Source organism: Lissotriton vulgaris, chromosome 1_1 (assembly GCF_964263255.1).
Source record: "Lissotriton vulgaris chromosome 1_1, aLisVul1.2, whole genome shotgun sequence".
NCBI classification, from domain to species: domain Eukaryota; kingdom Metazoa; phylum Chordata; class Amphibia; order Caudata; family Salamandridae; genus Lissotriton; species Lissotriton vulgaris.
In genome coordinates, this window is record NC_141685.1 from 1561967660 (window position 1) to 1561991883 (window position 24224).

The window sequence follows — 24224 nt, forward strand, 5'->3', positions numbered from 1 at the left end:
TTATATTTGCAAACAGGTATGATACTTCTTATTTTGACTTGTGCATAGTACAGAACTGTGTGTTTCTAGGGTACAAACGTCATAGCTAAATGGGGAATATATTGAAGAGAGGCAATAGAATGGAAGAAGAAAGAAGTGGAAGTGTGGGGTCATTGACTTGTCTCAGAGAGTGACTATGTTTAACTAGACCAATCTGGAGAAAAAGGAGTAAACACGCCTGAATCACACAAAAAGAAGTAAAGACGCCGGAATCACACAAAAAGAAGTAAACACGCCTGAATGCATGTCACACTTTAAGAGCATGTGTGTGAGCAGTTAGAATAATCCTGCATGCGTTATTGAATAAGAGATCTCAAGATATAGTCTGACACGCACTACAAAACCATAATTTGTCACCCTCCACTTCAGCATGTGAGAAACATAAGGGTTTGACTGAGAACACGGTGCACCAATAGGGATCTAGAGTGCACCGACGCACATGATGGGGCGCAGCCCTCGTGCTCGTATGTAAGCACTGTACGAACTTCGTTTTTCTCTAGGTTTGTCTGTGTATGGATGTTTTCCTGAAATCCTAGTACTAATCTATATGATGGAAGTAAATAAAAGACGCTTCACTACTACGAAGCTGCATAAAAGGCATCTGAAGTTAGTGGGCATGATACGATTAAAAATCAGGGCTGTGAGCTAGTCTGGTACTTAGCCCATCAATTTTATGGCCACCGAGAAAACACTTTGATGAAGCATGTCACCTACTAGGTGGGTGAGGGAGGGCTCTTTTAAAACACCTGCAGGTGGCTATGTCCCTATAATGAACATCTAAAAGGGACAAAAGGAAAAAGACAGGAGCAACCGTAACAGTAATAGATGATCCGTTCTATATTTGTATTGTATCAATCTGGAAAATCTACACTCCCAAAAGTACCTGCTGCACTACACTGAGGGCTTTTCAATTAACTATGTGCTCCTCTTCTGGCTTGTCGAAGAGGGTTGAGGGCCAATGTCGTCACCATGAGAACTGTCATTTTCACACATTTATTAATAAAGTGTCAAATGGGGGGGAAGGGGGGTGGCGGCTAAGTCGTCGACCAGTCAGCCTACTCAGCTCTTGTCTCAATCCTGAAGGCTACAAGAAACAAAACATTTTCCCATTCGGATGGGGAGGAGGACGGGGGGGTGGGGGGGAGGGGGGGGGGGTGGGGGAAGCGACGACAGAACCACCCTCCCTAACCCTCAGCAGCTGAAACGTCTGCCCGAAGCCGCCTGTCAGGACCTACTGAAGCCACCGCACACTGCTGCTGACGGATGATGTGGGTGCGGCCAGCTCGCCACAGAGGCCCACGGCGACAGGGGCAGCAGGTGAGCATGTCGCCAGGGTTGCAGAACACCCCTGGCCCCCCAACAGCTTACCTTTACCTTACTGCGGCAGCTCAGACGAGCCTGGCTTGCCCCCCTCAAAGTTGGTGACGCACCTAGGCAACACAGGGCGGCCAGGCCAAGACCTGGGATGCCATCTTGTGTAATTCCAGACCGGCTACCACACTCCACGCTACTCGCCGGGGACTTCAGCTGATGGGGCCACTTTTCCAGGACTCCAGGGTATTGTTCGGACACATTTGAGACCGCTAGACTTCTACCACCTAGAGCCATTCGGGGGTCCCGCAATATCAGGAACTGTAGGGGAGCTGGAGATTGGATTGGTGGCGCCCGCTGGGTTTGCACTCTGCCTGCCCTGCCGACTGTCGCTGAAAACCTGCTAACTCCTATTCGCTGGCAGCCTCCAATTCTTTGCAGTTCTTCCCATGGCCTGCGACCTCTGAATAGGGGAGAACAGCCTCACCACAAGCAATCAAGGCCGCCATTCTGTTTTCTCTCTGGCGCGAGTGGCCACACTTTTCATCATAAGCTGGCCCACTGGCAGTTATTGATCCAGTGGACGGGCGCACTCCCCTCAGGTCTCAAGAACATATGGGACACCACTTTGGCTGTGGCTGCACCTACCAGTTTCCTGGTGTCCGGACCACATCGGTGGAATACCGAGCCCGGGGCCCGCTTTGCCATTCCAGATCGCCTGCTGAGGACTCCCCATTTGGCCACCGCTTATCCAACACTCCCTACTAGTCGGATTCTCTCCCAGGTGAGACTTGATTTTTTTCTCCATTTCCAATTTACATACTGGAGGCGCCTAGAGACTCCAGACTTATTGGGCCCCCTCATCATTCCTCACTGACTCACCAGGTGTTGAGCCCCACTCTGCTACAGGAGATAGTACATTTCTTTGAGCTTTCCAATAAGGTATAATGGTCATCTCTATCACAGTTTTCCCTGCCTTTTGTGATCAGTTGAATATCCGGCTGCGCACCCACCATGGGCCAGGGGGACCCTAAACAGCGGAGACTCACCTTCGAGCCCTCCAAGACCGCTGACAGATCTGGGATTTCATCTGACACGGAGGAAAAACGCAGTACCGCGAAGCCGCCAGAGCCACTGAGGCAGACATGGGGGAGCATGATGGAGCCCCTAAAAAAACACCGCCCATTTGTTTAAACTTTCTTGGGCACAAGTCAGATTTGGAAGGAGGACTTAGGGCTGCCATATTTCCCACAGACAATTATAGGCAATTTCATCCCATTTTTCATTTACTTTAAACAAATGTATCTGCTATAATTTTTAACATCGGCTTGCTATCTTTATTTACTTTACTTGGCTGTCAGCGGTCAAAAAAAGATGGTGATACTAAGAAATTAAATGCAACCATTATTAAGAACTTGCACACACCAGGAAGAGTGGATCCCTCTGGCCTACATGGATAAGTCAAAGCAACTCGGCTTTTTGCAGAGTATTTTTTTAATTTATTTTTTAACAAAGATATTGCAGGGGGCTTACATGAAGGTTGGATGAGTTACAGAGGTCTTTTCAGCTGCCAGTGGCGGTTCTGCACTCAGCAGTACACAGAAAACCACACATGAAGCTGGCATCAGCCATCACCAGGTGATGTGGCTTTCCACCTGTCACATAATTTAGTGATTCAGTGCCACATAATCCTAGTGGCCCTTTATGTTATATAGAGAGCATTAATTAAACAAGCATGTAAATTGGTGTGTAGGAAATATTACAAAAGATGTAGACTACATAGTATAGGAGTCACATATCCATGCTGCTGGCCATTGTGTGTAAGAGCGTCTCGCCTGGAGAAACAAAGGGGAAGACTTGCTGACTGTCACACAGAGCAGTAACTAAAGTTGCTGCGTTGCATGAAATGGAGACAGTGCAATAGCGCCACACCTACAGTGCAAGTATATGCTTGTGAAGCATATGTTTTGTATAGGAAAGGTCTCCCTTCATGTACAAAATACTATGCTTTAACAAAGTAAAATACTTTTCCCTCTAGAGATCACCATCAAAATCAATGGGCGATTGCATGGACCCCATGTACACCCCCTTGATGCAAAGTAGTATTTACCATTATTTTACTTTATGGCTACTTTTCAATGCAAATCAGAATTTGCGTTGGAAAGTAAAACCCAAAACAACTCTTTGCGCAGTTTTTGCGTCACTTTTGTGACTAAGTTTTCAGCCAATAAAATACCTCTCATTTGTATTTCTTCATCTTTGTCTGTGTAGGAGGCTGTCCTAGGCTTTTTTCTATGTCCATGACAGCTGTCACATAGTCCTACTTTTATGTTGAGGGTGGTTGCAAACTGTAGTCCTACATCTTTGTCTGGCATGTCCCGGTTTTTAGGTCTCGGCCTAGCGTACACTGCGCGGCAGTATCGCGCAACTGAGATTTAATGTTTACCAGTATGGGGGCTTGAACCCGCCCCTCTTCTCCATTGGCTGGCTTCCTAAACGGAGGCCAGCCATTGGAGGAGAGGGGCATCACTCCGTTCAAGCCCAGTCTTTTACGGTTTCGGGGGCGTGTTTTTTGCAGTTTTTAACTCCGCGACGTCATCCGTCACTCAACAGCAAAAACCACGCCCTCGAATGCGAAAATGTCGACGTTTTTCTGACACCATTTCTGCCCGACCGCCGCAAGAAGTCGAGAAGCTGCTGAGTCCTCCGTGAGTGCTTGTTTCCTGCCCCCTCGTTGCTCGTGCTTGCAGTCCTGCCCCCTCGTTGCTCGTGCTTGCAGTCCTGCACCCCCTCGTTGCTCGTGCTTGCAGTCCTGCCCCCCCTCGTTGCTCGCGCTTGCTCTCCTGCCCCCTCGTTGCTTGTGCTTGCTGTCCTGCCCCCTTGTTGCTTGTGCTTGCTCCCCTGCCCCCTGGTTGCTTGTGCTTGCTCTCCTGCCCCACCCCCTCGCTGGTTGTGCTTGCTCTTCTACCCCCCCCCCTCGTTGCTCGTGCTTGCTGTCCTGCCCCTCCTCGTTGCTTGTGCTTGCTGTCCTGCCCCCTCGTTGCTTGTGTTTGCTCTCCTGCCCCCCTCGTTGCTTGTGCTTGCTCTCCTGTCCCCCCTCGGTGCTTGTGCTTGCTGTCCTGCCCCCACGGTGCTTGTGCTTGCTGTCCTGCCCCCTCGTTCCTTGTGCTTGCTGTCCTGCCCCCTCGTTCCTTGTGCTTGCTGTCCTGCCCCCTCGTTCCTTGTGCTTGATGTCCTGCCCTGCTATTGGCATTGTAAATGGCAATGGCATTGTAAATGGCAATAGCATATAGCCATGTCTGAACTGGGGTGGCAGAGTGGGCTAAAGAACGGCGATGGATTAAACCCAGATCTTTTGACTGGGTGTGAGTGTTTGATTCAGATGCTCCGTCCATCACCACCCCCTTTTGTACCGCTATTGTAAATGGCAATGCCATTTATTTATGTTTAAAATTTTATATATATATATATATATATATATATATATATATATATATATATATATATATATATATATATATATATATATATATATATATATATATATATATATATATATATATATATATATATATATCTATCTCACGGAAGGTTTCCTTGTTGAAAAAGAAACGGAGAGCCACAGCGGGGAATACTTGGAGGAAGATTTATTAATCACAGGAAGCAATGGCATGACGCGTTTCGGACTGTGCCTTCATCAGATGCCTGCTCCGTCACAGCAGGTCCCGACAGGCATCGCAAAAGTAGTCCCAGTCGATCTCCCATTGGTGGTTGCTCAGGTGGGTGGGGTGAAGTCACAAACAGTACTGTAGTTGCGTCGGCAAACTGCAAGTACCAGCATGCAGCTCTCTCGGCTTGCGGGTAAGTTCCTTCTTTCCAACCCTGTGTCCTCCTGAGGGCCCTGAGCAGAGTATGAGCGTGGGTTGCGGTGCTTGGCAGGCAGGTGCTGGTGAGATAAATAGTCCTCCCGGGTCCCCAACGCTCCAACTGCATTGAGTCCCACCTCAGTTTCAGCCTGAGACCACGGATGCAGTGATCCTAATCCCTCCGTGAAATCACGAACTGCCAGTAGTGCAGCGGCACCTTGCTGAGGCCGGATGCAGTGGGTTAAGAGCCTTTCCAATACCTTGGATGCTGAGAAAATTGCCGAAGCTGTCCTTATGGCTCTTTACCCAAAACGGAGCGGGACTCTCCAAAGCGCCCAGGACTAGCGCTGCAAAATGTCACGGAAGGTTTCCTTGTTGAAAAAGAAACGGAGAGCCACAGCGGGGAATACTTGGAGGAAGATATATTAATCACAGGAAGCAATGGCATGACGCGTTTCGGACTGTGCCTTCATCAGATGCCTCCTCCGTCACAGCAGGTCCCGACAGGCATCGCAAAAGTAGTCCCAGTCGATCTCCCATTGGTGGTTGCTCAGGTGGGTGGGGTGAAGTCACAAACAGTACTGTAGTTGCGTCGGCAAACTGCAAGTACCAGCATATATATATATGTTTATGCGCCAGCCAGAGCGCATTCCAGTGTACCCCCGCCGCACAAGAGGTCTGGACCTTCCTGGTATGCTCTACGGAGCGCTGAACTTCGTCAATGTGGTAACATTGGTGTCCAGTACCCACCACGACGCTGGGAGGAGAACGCGGTTGTGAGGTATTCATACCTCCTACCTGGGCGACATGGTTCCCATTGCCGGCCCCCGTGATGGACTCCTGGCAGAATGGTGGCGGCGGTTGTGAAGGGGACTCGAGGACAACGCTGATTGAGGGGCTCTGTTACCTCCGTGATTTCATCTGGTGCTGTGCCTGTCTCTACATCCAGTTCCTTCAGTGTATCTTTCCCCCGGCATCATCGGAACCAAATGCACCATACAGAGGCATTGTGGGTTGTGTAGTTCACTACAGAAGGACTGCACAGGTGAGCCTCGTTATTATTAGGGGGCGGAACAATGGATATGAAAATGAGGCGGGACTGCATTTGCCACAACAGCAGAGGAAGCATTTTCGAGAGGGGCGCTGAGGAAGGCAAGAAACGCCGAAATGCATTCGCCTGACAAAATCCCACATTAAAGTGTTTCCTTGAACTCTCCTTCGGGTCACTGCTCTTTTCTTTGGGAGGAGGTTACCTGCATGTTTATGCGCCAGCCAGAGCGCATTCCAGTGTACCCCCGCCGCACAAGAGGTCTGGACCTTCCTGGTATGCTCTACGGAGCGCTGAACTTCGTCAATGTGGTAACATTGGTGTCCAGTACCCACCACGACGCTGGGAGGAGAACGCGGTTGTGAGGTATTCATACCTCCTACCTGGGCGACATGGTTCCCATTGCCGGCCCCCGTGATGGACTCCTGGCAGAATGGTGGCGGCGGTTGTGAAGGGGACTCGAGGACAACGCTGATTGAGGGGCTCTGTTACCTCCGTGATTTCATCTGGTGCTGTGCCTGTCTCTACATCCAGTTCCTTCAGTGTATCTTTCCCCCGGCATCATCGGAACCAAATGCACCATACAGAGGCATTGTGGGTTGTGTAGTTCACTACAGAAGGACTGCACAGGTGAGCCTCGTTATTATTAGGGGGCGGAACAATGGATATGAAAATGAGGCGGGACTGCATTTGCCACAACAGCAGAGGAAGCATTTTCGAGAGGGGCGCTGAGGAAGGCAAGAAACGCCGAAATGCATTCGCCTGACAAAATCCCACATTAAAGTGTTTCCTTGAACTCTCCTTCGGGTCACTGCTCTTTTCTTTGGGAGGAGGTTACCTGCATGTTTATGCGCCAGCCAGAGCGCATTCCAGTGTACCCCCGCCGCACAAGAGGTCTGGACCTTCCTGGTTTGCTCTACGGAGCGCTGAACTTCGTCAATGTGGTAACATTGGTGTCCAGTACCCACCACGACGCTGGGAGGAGAACGCGGTTGTGAGGTATTCATACCTCCTACCTGGGCGACATGGTTCCCATTGCCGGCCCCCGTGATGGACTCCTGGCAGAATGGTGGCGGCGGTTGTGAAGGGGACTCGAGGACAACGCTGATTGAGGGGCTCTGTTACCTCCGTGATTTCATCTGGTGCTGTGCCTGTCTCTACATCCAGTTCCTTCAGTGTATCTTTCCCCCGGCATCATCGGAACCAAATGCACCATACAGAGGCATTGTGGGTTGTGTAGTTCACTACAGAAGGACTGCACAGGTGAGCCTCGTTATTATTAGGGGGCGGAACAATGGATATGAAAATGAGGCGGGACTGCATTTGCCACAACAGCAGAGGAAGCATTTTCGAGAGGGGCGCTGAGGAAGGCAAGAAACGCCGAAATGCATTCTCCTGACAAAATCCCACATTAAAGTGTTTCCTTGAACTCTCCTTCGGGTCACTGCTCTTTTCTTTGGGAGGAGGTTACCTGCATATATATATATATATATATATAATGTCATGAGCAATGCCAATAGCTCTAACTTTAAGAATGTAGAGGCCATTGCATTGTAAATGCGTTTGTTTTGAGAATCTAGTCACCCTAGCCCTAAACCTATTCATTGTTGGGTGGTCATCGAAACACGTGCCGAGATGGTTACAACAGGGATACAAGAACCCTATGCTTAGATGAATTAGTTGAATAAAGAACAATATTTGGAGTAATTGATGATGTTTTCCAACTAATTCTTTATCTCTATATCTATAAGAAGCTGTGTCAATGTATATTGTATAGCACATATATTGTGCTCCTGTGTGTGTAACCTTCCACAATTGTAAGGTGCATTCGAAGGAAGATATATTATGTATGGTGTGCTAACTGGAAATAGCATGGGTATGGTCAGAGTGATGTTAGGTATGACCAAGTTTGGATGAGGAGTAACCTGGTCCCTGGTTTTGGCCCGCGGTGGGCATAAACTAATAACTTTCCCACAGTCTAGCATAACCAGATGACCAGAAGTTGTGCTTTTAGGTGTTAGATCAACCTACAACTTCAAAATTACATATCTCCGGGTTGTATCGATTGGGATTTTTTCGTTCTGGTGTCATTTTATTCATTAAAATGCGATCGATTTTTCAAAATTGGGTTGGGATTTTTCTTGTGTTGTGTTTTCATGTTATTACTGTTTGAGTGTTGCAACATGTATTTACCAATCGCCTCTAAATGAAGCCTAGCTGCTTTTGTGCCAAGCTAACAGAGGGTTAAGCATAAGTTAATTTACTGACTTTTATGGTTCACCATGACCAGGATGGTGGTTGTTGTAGAGTGGGGCTTCCACCCTCCTCAACCAGTAAAGCAATTTATAGGTCGAGCCTAGAGCAGCGCGCATGCGCTGCCCTAGAAAAACTACTTCTTGGAATTGCTCTGGGCTTTCCACACGCGTGTGCCTGTTTATTTTTTTGCATTATTTTTATTGGTCTTTACATGTGTCTTTCTAAAAAAGACATCACGCAATTGGTCAAAGGCGCCTGCATGTATCCGCCCACGGCCTAATCTTGCGGTTACGAGCAGGGGCGCGCACTATGTGCCATCTGTTCGCTATCGGCTTTCAAAGGCTTTGCGTTCACTTTGTGGTCGTGGCGGGGCACTGTTTTCTGTAAACAGAACAGCTGAGGTTTCTGTGTGTGGGGGTGGGGTTGCTTCGTGACTTGCAAGATTCATTGGCAAAGGCTCAGCCTATGAAATGTGTGTGCTGCCTGCCAGCGTTTACCGCGAGGAGAGCTGCACTCTTTCTCGTGGGGTTGAAGGCTGGAAAAGTTAAGGAGACCGCGTAGAAGCTTGCTTTGGGGACACCGTGGCTATGAACCATTAACCTTGAAAGTGAGGAAGCAGAGGGGCAAAGTCAGCGAGGGTTGTTTTTTGCCACTTTGTCGCGAGTACATCTAGCGCCTGTCCGCCATATTACCGCCAGATGTGGTTGTTTCCACGACTGCTTTTGTCATGTGTGTAGAAAGCAGCCAGGGTTATAAAAATACCCCAGCCAGAGTCGCGTAGTGGGCCTCAAGTGTTATTTTTAGAATGACATGAGCGGGTGTCTGCGGGACCCGCGTCGCCCTGGTATCCAAGCGGTTTCTCCTCTGGCTGAGGAATTTCGAACCCAGTAGGAACCAGTCTGGCTGCATATTTATAGCGGCTATGTCTGCCAAACGCACTGGGGTGATGGCTGCTTATTACAGAAGACCGGGAGAGAAAAACACTGCCATCTACGTGTATGGGGGGCAAGTTGTATGTGTCTGCCAGTGTCCGTTCTCGTCTACTTTGGAAAAAGTGACCCGGCAGTAATTTACTAAGGAACCTAGAGGCTTTGATAACTGGAGGGTGCTCTATTTGTCCCCCTCCTCCCCTGGCCCTCCGTGGAATTCCTCCCCGGATGGGTTTCTCCACAACACAAAATGGTTCTGTCAGCTGATCGTTTGCACAGCGGTGACGCTGGAGCCGCCCCTGGGTGATTGCTTGTCACGATGAGGAAAGGAACACGTGTTTTTCACCATACAATCTTGTGTTCCATCTCTGGACCCCTGTAAACCCGTTGAGAACGCCAACAAATATTTATAGAGAACGGTGATTGTGCATTTTAATAGCTTTCTATTTTTCCCCAAAAATCGTAGTCTAAATTTCATGTTGAATTTTATTTTCCCCCCGTTTAAATGCTTTGTCCGTCTTATTCTCATCCCACAGCTATTACAAAGTGTTTATTTGTCTTTTCAGAACACCTATTGATTTCTAACTTGTTCTGCTCCTATTTGAAACATTATAGCTGTTCGAGACATAGCTGCATTAATTTGAAGTATATTTTCAGCATCAGAAAACTGAGGAAACTTCTAATCTCAAAAAACCTCATGAACAAAAGCGCTCCGAAGCCAAGGTTTGAAATTAGCTGGCTTTGTTGGAGCATAACCACGGGCACTGGAATTATGCAATTCTGCTGCCATGGCATTTTCCTCACAATAATGTATTTACTACATTTGGCACATAATTCACCATTTGCTGAATAGTCTGCAGATTAACTAAAAAAACTGTTTCGTGTTCAAACAGATCAAAAGTTACAAAGGCAGGCCCTGGTTCTGCCTTCGTGGTAAAGAATGTTTCCCCTTTCAATTACTTATTGCGGTATTTGGATGTTAATTGGTACTAATAACGTGAAACATGCTCTCAATGTTAACATATGTACAGATGACAAAATAATTAAATGCTAAGATACAGTAAAATGGAGTCAAACATGTTCTTGGGCCTGGATTGGTCAAACTGCTTCAGCTCCGGGGCATTCCCCCATTGCGTAGTTCTTGCAGAAAGCATGCAGTGTAACCCAAATGGCCACTTTGGATATCACCTTAATGTGAATGTGTATTTGAAAGCCACCTGATGCTGCCTGGCCCTAACACTATGAGTATGCCAGAGATAGAGTACATCAGTGTCCAGTGGGGGTGATGCTTTAGAGGGCTCTATCACCAGAATGGGGCAACCAAAAGTTAATGATCTTTCTTTTAGCTAGAAGAAAGTTCACAGAGTGGAAAACCCAGGCTCTCTGTATACATCACTTCACTCTCGGACATGGGATGGGTCAGCGCTGCCCCACGTCTTCATAACCAGCAGCACCCGACAGGTGCCTTAGCAGGACCCACCTCTGGTGGCAATGGAATCTCCCCTAACTTCTAATTAGCCTCACTTTTCAATCCATTGTGCAACTTAGCCTCAAGGAATGAGGCCACGCATAATCAGTGCATAAAAGAGGAAATCGGGGTGACTGACCACATATGAAATTAGCATAGCCAATAGGTCTCGCCTTTGGGACCTTGTAAGTATTTAGTTATGCAGTACAATATCCTTGGTGCAACAACATCAACTGTTGCATGGCTAAACACATATAAGGTCCCAAAGGCGAGACCTATTGTCTATGCCAATGCTTAATTTATTTATTTTTAAAGTTTTATATAGCGCAAACTTGACCGCCGAGGGTATCAGAGCGCTTTACAGATTATGCATCACCAGGTAAAAAGCATACAAAACAGAATAACCAAAACGACAAATTCAAAGTCAAAATGGTCCAGCAATCTTGTGGAGGCACAGCAAAACATATCTAACAACAGAGGGAGCAGAAGATCACAGTCTAGAATTGTCCGACCGACTCATGAACAAGGTGGCTGGGGAACAAAACAATGGTATTAACCCAGAATCAGAGTAAGGTGCCAGGCTAAGGCAGAAATGTCTATCAGTAACCCTTTGACTTCTTTTTTTTAAGAAGACTTTAGACAGGTTCACCCGGACTTCAGGGGAAGGGAGTTCCAGATCCTCTGAGCCATCCCTGAGAAGGCTAGATTATAGTTTTTTTTTAGGTTTAAGCAAAAGGGAGCTGGTGCTTCTGGAAGCTCTAGAACCCCAGGAGAATTCCAGTTTCTGCGCAAGGTACAACAATGTCTTGAAGTGAATGGCTTTGTGATCCATGCATATAGTTTTTATCTGTATCAGAACTTCATATGACAGCCAATTCAGTTCCCGCCACTCCGGGGAGATGTTTTGGTATTTTTTGTGCCAGTTAAGAGCCTTGCAGCGGAGTTGAGGGCAGCCCTAAGAGGAGCCATCCTAACTCTGGCTAGGCCACAAAGTGTTGCACTACCATAGTCCAGCTTTGAGATCACCAATGCTTAAATTGCAACCTTTTGGTCATGAGCAGGGAGGAAGGGCTTGAGATTCCTAAGTAAGCCGAGTTGGAAGTTCGCTCCTTTTTGCATGTTCAAGCGTTTGTCTAGAATGATGCCCAGAGATGATGCAGAATCTACAAGGTGTGGTCTGCAGTTAAGGGCAGTTACCTGATTCAACCATTGTTCCATGACTAGGGATTGGTTGTGGGGTGAGATACGTAGGAATTCCGTTTTAAGAGCATTTAGCATCAAGTAATTGCATGTCAGCCATCTTTATGTTTCCAGCAGGACTGAATTGAGGGACTGGATGTCTTCGGGGGAGGAGATCTTCGGGTATAGTTGGGCATTGTCCGCATACATATCATAGCGAATGATGGGTGATTTTAAGATTTCTGTCAGAGGCTACATCAACAGGTTAAAGAGCGTAGGGATAATGCTGACCCTTTTGGCACCCCCAAGGTGACTGGAGCAGGGCAGGACAAGGATTGGTTCATCATGAAGCTTTGAGATCTGTTCTGAAGGAAGTATGAGAACTAGTTTAATACCGGCCCAGACAGCCCCATCCTGTGCTCTAGGAGGTCAATTAGGTGATCATGTGTGACAGTATCAAATGCTGACGAAAGGTCCAGAAGGATCAGTAAGCACGACTCATTGTGATCCAGCATTTTAAGTGCATCATTCACGATGTGCGTTAACGCCAACTCTGTACTATGACCTGGGTGGAAACCAGATTGGCATTGATCCACGAGTTGGAACTGGTCAATGTGATGGCAAAGTTGGGCAAGCACACATTTCTCCAAGAGTTTTGCCAAGGTGGGGATGTTAGTGATTGGGCGAAAGTTAAGAATGTCTGTGGGATCCGCATTTGGTTTCTTTAAGATCGGGGTAACTTGACCTGTTTTAATACAATCTGGAATAGCCCCTTTCGTAAGAGCAGCATTGATGATTTTCGTCTAACGAGTTAGTAAGGAGGATCTCACTTCCAGGAACAAGTTCGATGGTAGGGGGTCTTTGTAATGATTGGAAGGTTTAAAGGTCACCAGCATTTTGTGTATAGTATATTTATCCACAGTTTGGAACAGATTCCAGGATGCATTGTTTTTGAGACGGCAGGGCTGTGAGAGTTCGGTGATAAACGACTGAGGGACAAAGGGTGATCAGCGGCCCGCTCGAGATGTGATCATGGGCTTAGCGTAGTTCAGATTCGATCTTAATTGTCTTCTCCGTGAAGAAAACAGCACATTTTTCACAGTTCGACATTGTCCCTTGACCCGGGGCCGAGAGGTTAGGATGATTATTAGATTGTGACTTGATGATTTCTAACTGTTTTTTCAGACTTTTTTTGCTTGGTCTAGTGGAGTTCTGAAGAAGGTAGCCTTCGAACATCTGATGGGTTTGTTGTATATGCTTCGCAAGGATCTCAGGTGACCAAGATGCTCAAAGAAGGGATACGATCGCCACTTCCTTTCTGCAAATCTTAAATTCCTTTTTTCGGCATTAAAACCATCATTGAACCATGGTTTGGAGAGCTTATAGACACTCTTAAGCTCAAGTGGTGCCACCGAGTCAAGTACATTAAGCATTGCATGGTTATAGTGGGCAGTCAGGTAATGGACATCATACATATTCAAAGGGGGCGGCAAGATGTTATTACAGATCTCAGTCAGGTCTTGCGCGCTGATGTTCCAAAAACATCTTTTTAACTTTTTGAGTTCTTAGGTTGGGATCTGCTTGCTCTTACCTATTCAAGGACGAGGAAGGTGATGCAATAATGGTCAGTCCAGTCACACGGGAAAATCGCCTCCAAGCTGAAGGATTTGGGATTACCAATGACAAGATCTAATGGGGCTCCTTTAATATGTATAGGGCTGTCACATATTTGGATAAGGTTAAGGTCTAGTAGGAAGGAATTGAGGCTATTGACCAGCACATCGTTTACATCATCCCAGTGGATGTTGAAATCACCCAGGAAGATCCGAGTGCCCCGGAAATCCATGTTGGCCAAAATGATATCCATGATCTGTTCTGTGAAGGGAAGGTTGTTGCAAGGGGGCTGGTAAAACGTGTGCAGTTTACAAGAGTGATTGTTGCCCAGAGTCACTTCAATACAAAGATATTTACAAGAGGGCAAGAGTAAACAATGCTTGTTTACATTGGTGTTCAGCTGTGGGATCCAGTACTTGTGTTTGTGCAGTGCCACTCAGGGAATCCCATATGGATAACCGGATACCAGATTAAATGTTTTTAAATCGCCTTAGGTTTCTTATTTAGTCAGTTTCCTTTAAAAAAAGGAAAGTCTTGCCTCTCATCCTTTTTGCTACAATGGAGTTGGAACGGAGGAACACAGACAACCTCAGGAAGGTAGACCTGCAGATGCTGTACAAAAAGAGAAGGCTCAATGTGGGAAAGAAGGCCACCAAGGTGGACTTCCAAATAACCCTCTAAATCTTAGAGGTCAGAAGCAGGCCACATCAGAGGATCAAGGGAAGGATGAATCAGACTATGGGGAGATGGGCTTGGAAGATGAGGAAAATGGCCCAATCACTGTTACGGGCTGCAGGAGGAGGAGAAGGTAGGACACTTGCCCAGAAGATTGAAAACCCCTGCCAGGGCAGAGAGCAGTGTGTCCTACAACCGTTCCCCTCGGAGCTGGAGGACAGGACGGTTGAAAGAAAGTTTAAGCTGTGGCTGGCCAAACTCGAGATGGAGGAGGTCACAAAAAGGGATGCTGCCAAGGAGGAGACAGCTGCCTGGAGGGCCATGGAGAAAAGAAAAACTTGCTCTGGAGGAGGAGCAAATTCGATCACCTCATGAGAGGAATCAGAACGACCTAGACCTGAAAGCCAAGCAGCAAAGGCGGCAGTGAAAAAGCCAGTGTCCAATGGAAAGAGGTGGGTCTACATCACCAAGGACCTGGTGCCTAACTCCGTTGTGGGGGATGACATCGACAAATAGTCTGAGGCTTTTGGGTTTGCCCTAGATATGCATAGGGTCCCTGAGGAGAATTGAGGAGCCAGTCTCAGGAGGCGCAATCCCAATGAAAGGAGGGATTCACCGCTGGGCCTTGGGAAGGGGGACAGTAGGAGGTATCCATCCATGAAGGAAGCACTTGCTGGGAAATATACCCTCACCCCAGAGAAGTATAGGCTACAGATCAGGGAAAGCCAGAAAATGTACCTCAAGTCCTGGGTAGATAATGTGGTTTACTTCAGCAAGGCACTGGATGGTTTGGTGAAGGGCAGTGATGCGTTGTTACTGGAAAGACTGAGTGATTTTGGCATCAAAGGCCTGGCTTTTAGGTGGTTGCAGTCTTTTCTGTCAGGAAGGACACAAAGAATACAACTTGGAGAGGAAGTCTCCACAGTGGGAGAGTTAGAATTTGGGGTGCCTCAGGGCTCGGCCCTATCCCCACTGCTGTTTAATTTATACTTACAGCCTCTGATTGGCTCCCTGGCGAGTATGGGCTGCACAGTATACAATTATGCGGATGACACGCAGTTGTTGCTGAGTGTTGACAATACAAACGCCGCCCAACTCCACACTCAGAATATCTTGAGACACACGGTCCAGTGGATGACAGGAAACCTCCTAAAAATCAACCCAGTTAAGACTGAGGTCCTGGTGATTTCATCTGCCACCTCACCATGGTGTGACCTCTACTGGCCCGCAGAGCTAGGTCCAGCCCCAAAACCCAGCCTGAATGTGAAGAGCCTGGGGATCAAATTGGACTGTGACCTCTCTATGGTCAACCAAATTTCCTCAGTAGTGGGCAGCTGTACTAATATTATCCGACAGCTACGGAAATTAGTGCCTATCATTTCCCAATCTATGCTACGTTCCATCGTCACTGCCACTGTGATCTCACGTTTAGATTATGGAAATGCCCTCTACCTTGGCCTACCAAAAACCCTAACTAATAGGCTACAGGTGGTGATGAATGACGCTGCTCGTCTTATCTTCAGACTGCCAAGACGTACCAAAGCATCCCCCCTGCTACAAAGTCTCCATTGGCTCCCTATCAAGGAGCGAGTGGAATTTAAAAACTTGTGCATAGCCCATAAAGCCATCTATGGCATGGCGCCCGCATACATTAAAGATCGTCTGGCAGTGTATAGCCCAAAGAGAGTTCTTAGATCCTCAGACTCTCAGCTACTTGCCTGCCCTCGGTATAAACTTGCCACCAAGGGCGGAAGAGCCTTTTCGGTGCTGGTTCCTCACCTATGGAACACACTGCCTGAGCCACTACGTAAGGAAGGAAACCTCCTACGTTTCAGAAAGGGGTTGAAAACGTTGCTATTTAGGAGAGCCCTATGAGCCACCTGGGCTAGTGGATGCCTTCTGTACTGTCAAAGTTGTTGTTTACCATCGATTCCCGAGCGCTTAGAGGCCTGTAGGTGATTGAGCGCGCTACAAATCAAAAATAACAATAACAATAACAATGATGTGGGTGACTACAATGGCTGTTCAACCTGGTTGCCAGAGAGCACATATTCGGTATTTGTTTTCCAGAGCTACGCCAACACCTAATATGTACTCTAATTTTCTAAAGTGGTTTGGGATTTTTCTTGTGTTTTCACGTTATTACTGTTCGAGTGCTGCAAAAATATGTCTTACATAAATTCACTAGCAACCGAGTTACCTCAGACAACTTAGGTATCCATGTCAGTGAAACTATTGGCACAACTCAAAAAGGTAGAAATATGCGATCAACCTACGCATAGTTCCTGATTTGATCTAATCCTGTCGTAGGTGCATCACCCAGTCACACAAATGGGATACAGCTTTTATCAGAAGCAGAATTGGTTACAGGTATTTAGGAAAACCCCAGAGATTCCCTCACAAACATACGTTGGAAATGCTTTATTTTACCTACAGTTTGAGGTTTACAGGGAATTCTAGGTAAGAAAACCTAATAGGATCATTCTGGGCTCCTCAGAGTGTGTGGTTTTTAGAAATGTCAGGATTTAGTCAGACTCTCTTGATGACCAAGAGCCCGAATAGTGCAACCAACCATTCAGCATGGCATGTTAGAGCAAATTGGAATGTGCCCCCTACTCTTTAGGCCTATATGTCCATTTACACCCAAGACAATTCCCATTTTAAGTTGCCAAATGAGTAGACAGACAATTCTCATCCCAGATTTTCTTCCTAAAACAAAAATGTAGGATAATATATATTCTTTCTATCATTTGTGCTTTCTCCTCTCACGGTCAGACTTATAGTAAACCAAACCTTCCCCCACACCCCCTCCCCAGCCCCTGGGGTGAATGAAGCAAAAAGAAAGACTGTTGTACAGGTTTCGGAGTGAGGGCATTTCCTGACACAAAAACTGTAGTGTCTAGTGCGCTTTTCAAACCATGGGGGAGCACTTTGGTGGAACAACCCCCTCTTCAATCTACCAGGGGGGGGGGGGTGCCGACAGTCTTGCACAGGAAGCTGCCCCCCCCCCCCCTTCGCAAATAAATCCATCTGAGGGCAATCACCAAGCAGAGATTCACCAGGGAGAGATAGTGTTTGAAAATGTGCATTGACACGTTTGAAAGCGTCATTTCCTGCAGATATTGGTGCTGCCTGAGGGTACGACACCAATCAAAAGTGAAACTGTATTTTGCTGTGAACACCATGCTAGTGTTACTGCAAACCAAATACAAACTGCACTCTGGATAGGGGGAAAGCTTGTCCTTCACATCTCAACTTATTTTTTTACAGAAAAAGTTTTAACCAGAAGCATCTTCTCTTGTTGTGAGGCTGTCAACCCATTACTGACATCTGCGCTTGTAATAGTAGTGAAGCCATTAGATGGATTGGAAATCGCACTATCCCACCAAAGTTAATGGAGTTGGTGCATTTATTTAATCCACATGAGGGAAACTGTGTTAGTTCCAACAGCTTATTAACTGACTGGGAACAGATGATGATGGTACAGTGTGCAATTGAGACTGTACGGTCTTTCAGTAGCACTGGATTGTCTGCCAAATGAGGGTTTGATCCATCTTAATCGACTTCCTAATCTGTAGTAGGTTTTTATCTGAAAGATGAAGTAGGAGGATAGTATGTGGTTGAAAAACCACATGTGAGGAGGGTCAAAGGGGAAATAATTTACCGGCCTGTCAACTCATGCCCCTATAATCAGAATCAATACACAGAAAGAGTAGACCAGGTCTAAGGTGGTGTGCTGCCCTGAATGGTGAACGAGGGTCACAGGTGCATGTGTCAAAGGGTGTGTTGAGTCACACTGGGCCAGAAAATTCCCATCAGACCACCCTTGTGGCGGCATTTCATCATATGGGAATAGGTGGTCGCTCCATGCACCGCCCATATCTTTACGTGACGGTGCGACAATGGAGAGCGGCACACTGAGCCACAGTCATGCTCAAGGAAAAGAAAATTATAAGATGAGTGCAGTGCTCTAGGAAAAGGGCTTACTAAAATTGACTACCTAAACTGAGGGGAGTACCTATAAAGGTTAGCGTAGGTGTCGAGATTAAAAACACGCCTAGTAGTAGATGAGTGAGACTACATTATGGCGCTGTGCAGAGTGGTCAACTAGTTTCAGCTTGACGGAGTATTACTCCAGCTTTCATCAGGACCTTATAGGTGATAAGCTACTGCAACAGGATGTGTTAAGTGTACAAATACAAAAGAAATTGTAGAATACATGCATTGTGCTGAAGGAAGTCATATATCTCCCCAAAGCTTGGAACCTCAATGTCTACAGGAGATAGAAAGGAAATCTTCTTCCCAGCTTTGTGTGGGTGACAGCCCCACCTCGCCCGGCAACCGCTCGGGAGAATGAGGCCCCGCTCTATCCGTCGGTACCCGTTGCTCTGTGTCGGGCCCCTTCCGCTCGACACAGAGCAACGGGTACCGACGGATAGAGCGGGGCCTCATTCTCCCGAGCGGTTGCCCGGCGAGGTGGGGCTTTCACCCACACAAAGCTGGGAAGAAGATTTCCTTTCTATCTCCTGTAGACATTGAGGTTCCAAGCTTTGGGGAGATATATGACTTCCTTCAGCACAATGCATGTATTCTACAATTTCTTTTGTATTTGTACACTTAACACATCCTGTTGCAGTAGCTTATCACCTATAAGGTCCTGATGAAACCTGGAGTAATACTCCGTCAAGCTGAAACTAGTTGACCACTCTGCACAGCGCCATAATGTAGTCTCACTCATCTACTACTAGGCGTGTTTAGGTCTCGCCTGTCGATGCGCATGCGCATCGAGCAAGGCGAGAGTATTGGCACTTATCCGCTCTTTATCCACACTGCAAGAAATCGTGGCGATTCCTTGCAGTGCACGAGAAATTTAAGCTCAATGCGCATGTGCATTGAGCTTAAATGCGCGTGCCACATGCCCCCAGCCGCCTGCCTTGCCTACTCTCTCTCACAGCCTCCCCCAGCTCCGCCCCCTCACTACTTGATTGCACGGCCGCTAGGCCGTGCCTCCCCTACTCTCCTCCCCCCTCCTCCTCTCCTCCCCTGCCTGCCTGCCGCTAGGCCGTGCCTCCCCTACTCTCCTCCCCCCTCCTCCTCCTACTCTCCTCCCCTGCCTGCCTGCCGTGTCGCACCTCTCCCCTCTCCGCCCCCTCCCCTGCCCGCCGTGTTACGGTGAAAGGCTTGTTTGTTTATTTTACCCGCCGTGTCTCTGCTGCTTCCCCCTGTCCTGTCTCTCCTCCTCTCCCTCTCTATACCCTCCCCCTCCCCCCCACCACTCCCATCAAGTCCCTCTGGCCCTTCCCTCCTCCCCGGACCCCTCCTCCCCTGCCCCCTCCACCCTTTCTTGTTACCACTTGTTGCCAGCTGCCCTCCTTTCGAGCGAGAGGGCGCAGTACAAGTACCTTTGGGTGTTGCTTCTCAAACCTGGTAGTCCGTTGCAGCCATGAGGACCTTACACAAAATGCTCCTGCTTTTGCTCCTGGCCTTCCCTGTCTCCGTGGTGAAAGGTAAGTGTAGACTGCTCTGCGCACTGTAGGGAGAAGGTGTATGCCTTTGGAGATTTGTGGAGTTTTGTAATCTCGTCTTGTAGCGAAGGTTCTGACTAACGACTTCCATTAGAACTTTCATTTAAAGATTAGTCTCCTTTCCTGGCAACATAGGTTTTCTCTTTCAGTAAGCGTCACACCAAGAACTTGATTGCTCTCTTTGGGAAGCATCCCAAGGGGATTTATCGGTTATGGCGCTGCTTGTTTGGGGTTGATTTCTTATATTTTGACTTGTTTTCTTGCTTTACCGGTAGTGGAATGGGATATTTTGAAGGGCCATTTTATTTAAATCCACGGTGAACCATGTTTTTGCAGGACTTAAAAGGGTTACAATGAGGGCTATTTTGTTGGAACCAGTTGTTGCCTTGTGCCTACTTGTCATGATGAATGCCTACGGAAATTCAAAGAGAGAGACAACAAATACTCTAAATTACGGTTGTTTAATGTTTTCGTTTATTGCCTGATGTCTGCACTATATTGACGTTTGAGGAGTGCCTATGGTTTGAAGTCCCTCCCCCCCACACAGTCTTGGGGCTGACGTGTCCATCCATTCATTCTCTGCACGCGCCGCAGACGTGTTGAGTTTTCACCATACACAGACCCATTGGAGTTGAGGGGATTATAAGGAAATGGGCAGTTGTATCCTGCATTTTAAATTAAAAATCGGGGGTGCGTAAAGGATCAGAATTAATGTTTCGTTTGGAAGATTTTGGCTCACCTGGTTATTTGTCCAGACTATTTTCAGATCTCTACATTACATCATAAAGTGTGTGTGTGTAGAGAAGGCTTTCACATATGGTGCTGTTTCTCACATCTCTGGTAGAAGCCTTCATGTGCCTGCCTCTATGGCACTGGCGCCCACCAACACCCTATGGCAGTTGTTTTAATTATGAAAAGCAGATTTAAAAAAAGACACGTTGTAATTAGGCAAGTTAAGTCTGATTTCAAATATTATCACATTTTCCTACATAGAGGCTTTCTAAGTCACTGCAAAGTGCTATCCTTCAAACCGGTCTAAGTTTGCTCACGATTTTCCCCAAAACTCAAGCCCTATACAGCTAAAAAGTCTAACTTAATTGAGTGGGACATATGTGCTACATAATAACGCAGGGCATAGTCTTTCTCAAGAGCCACGAAACCTATCTTTCATTGAGCTTGTGATGGCTGGTTTCAGTTCTACACTTATTGTATTTTGTCAGGCAAGCTCCCTCATGGAGAGGGGCAGAATTATTCTGCAGGATAGGGTCAAATTTTGCTTTGACTGGCTGTGTGACAGGGAAATTGCAGGAATGTGCCATTTTTAAAAGAATACAGTGCATTCCTGCCTTTTCCTCTGCATTGGCGCTGTTTTGGCTCCCTGGCGCCAACGCAGACAACTTTCCACCATGGTAGAAGAGTGCCTGCGTTTGTATGTTTTTTTTGTTGTTGTTTTTTTTGTGTGTGCACAAAGGACATATTCCTCAACCCCTCACTCACCCTCAACCCCTCCCCCTCGACCCCTCCCCCTCAACCCCTCACTCACCCTCAACCCCTCACCCTCAACCCCTCACCCTCACTCACCCTCAACCCCTCACCCTCACTCACTCACCCTCAACCCCTCACTAACCCTCACTCTCACTCATCCTCACTCAACCACCCTCACTCTCACTCATCCTCACTCAACCACCCTCACCCTCACTCACCCACCCTCAACCCCTCACACTCACTCACTCACCCTCAACCCCTCACTCTCACTCTCACTCACTCACCCTCACTCACCCTCAACCCCTCACTCTCACTCTCACTCACTCACCCTCAACCCCTCACTCTCACTCTCACTCACTCACCCTCACTCACCCTCAACCCCTCACTCTCACTCACTCACCCTCAACCCCTCACTCACCCTCACTCACCCTCACTCACCCTCACTCACCCTCAACCCCTCACTCTCACTCACTCACCCTCAACCCCTCCCCCTCGACCCCTCCCCCTCAACCCCTCACTCACCCTCACTCACCCTCACTCACCCTCACTCTCCCTCACTCTCCCTCACTCTCCCTCACTCTCCCTCACTCTCCCTCACTCCCTCACTCCCTCACTCCCTCACCCTCACTCACCCTCAACCCCTCACCCTCACTCACCCTCAACCCCTCACCCTCACACAGTGCAATAGGTCTCGGAGCATTTGAGTTAGAGCTTTTAGAATTGTTTATGGCTTTTTTTATTTGTAATTCTTTAGCATTGGCTACAGGAAACAAAAATGCTAAAGATTTACAAAAAAAAACCATAAACAATTCTAAAAGCACTAACTCTAATGCTGCGAGACCTATTGCATTTTTTTAATCTTGACACCTACGCTAACCTTTATAGGTACTCCCCTCAGTTTAGGTAGTCAATTTTAGTAAGCACTTTTCCTAGAGCACTGCACTCATCTTATAATTTTCTTTTCCTTGAGCATGACTGTGGCTCAGTGTGCCGCTCTCCATTGTCGCACCGTCACGTAAAGATATGGGCGGTGCATGGAGCGACCACCTATTCCCATATGATGAAATGCCGCCACAAGGGTGGTCTGATGGGAATTTTCTGGCCCAGTGTGAATCAACACACCCTTTGACACATGCACATGTGACCCTCGTTCACCATTCAGGGCAGCACACCACCTTAGACCTGGTCTACTCTTTCTGTGTATGGATAGTATGTGGTAACATTGTTATCCGAAAAATCGGACGTACTTTTCTAAAACATCTTTAACAATAACCTATTTTTCCCTTACATCACAAACCAAATTTGCAATGTACAAAATATTTATAATTGATAAACGTTTCAAATATTGGATATATTAACAGTTGGTAAAAAACAAAAAAATCATAGTAATTGTAACTATAAAGCACTTAGTACCCCTGATGAGGCGTTAATGCACTTTTTGGCGAGTAGCAGGCTACTCTAATCTACCACTAATTCTTTTGGGTTCCAGTTTCGGGTAATAAGAGTTAATTTGTGCAGAGAACATGCAAGTCTGTTAGTTTGATTGACTAAGATAATGGAGGAATAGAAGAAGGGAGAGTCTAGAAAGGGTTATTTGAGAGATTATAGTAGTAAAATGAGGTTAGGGATGAGTAAAAAGGAGAGATGGGGGAGGGAGTAGTCTCTAGAAAGGGATTAGGGAGATCATAGTAGTACAATGAGGTTTGAGATGAGTCAAAGGATATATTGAGAGGTATAGTGTGAGACAGTAGTGCACCGGAGAGAGTAATAGTTTTTTTTCTACGGTAGGAGAAAAGTAATAAAATGTATTGATACATGACTACATGGAAAGGGCATGCATCTACAAGGAAAGTAATATATTGAGATTTAGTGTATATACTCAGACTATCAAGTGCTGCTGTACCTGAAGCTAATTTGTGTATTTTTTTATAACTTTTTTTAAACATTTTATCCTTTCCTTAATAGTGAAGTACTTGAAATAGTTATAATATTTACATATTGTGATAGCTAAATACAACTGAGACCCATGAGCATCTAATCAAATAACTTATATAACAGTATAGCACTAATAGTGGTTTAAAACATTTGTTAAACATGCACTAACATAAGACACCTGCTATTTCTAGGGCTCACCCTGGCTAAGCGTGACATTGCTAAGGCTTGGAAAGAGACTTCCCCGACCTCTGTCGGGGCCTGGAAACAGGGCCTTGATTTCTCCATGGGACCGGAAATTCTGATTTTTAAGGCCCTGGGATGTCCTCCGACAAATCCAAAAAAAGAGGAACCGGTGGGTCGATTATCGGGTCTATATCTTGAGCATAGTCCACCGGCAATATGTACTGATGGCTTGCCCTGAAGATCCAAAGTTGGGTACGTGCACTGTGAATAACTATTTATGCTAAAATATCACGATTGTTGTCTCTATCTGATAATGCATACATGGACATTGTAACACTGCTGTTTTTTGTTATAATGTTCATCTACGTTTAACCCCTTCGGTGCTGATGACGGCCGGGATCCGTCATGGCACACAGTGCTCGTGTGCTGATGACAGCTCCCGCACGTCATGGCGCCCACCCATGGGGGAAGCGCTGGCCCTCCCCCCGCGGGTCTCCGATTTTCGTATTTCAACTTGGGAAGGCAGGGGAAGACCTTACCCTGCCTCCCCCACCGCCTCGTCATTGGGTGTTCCCAACGCGTTGGAAGCCATTTGTTACCAGCGCGTCTGGAAAGAAAGGTGATTTTGAACGCCGGGGAGCGGGCGATTTTTACAAAACAAGCATCGGGGGAAAGGAAAGGGTTTCCGTTTCCCTGATGCCTCGTTTGTGT

At 47.0% G+C, this 24224-nt stretch overlaps 1 protein-coding gene across 4 annotated transcripts in view; it reads right to left on the minus strand.

Moving 5' to 3' along the window:
* Positions 1-24224, minus strand: part of CPSF6 (cleavage and polyadenylation specific factor 6) — a 392748-nt gene that overhangs the window by 345059 nt on the left and 23465 nt on the right. The window lies entirely within an intron of this gene.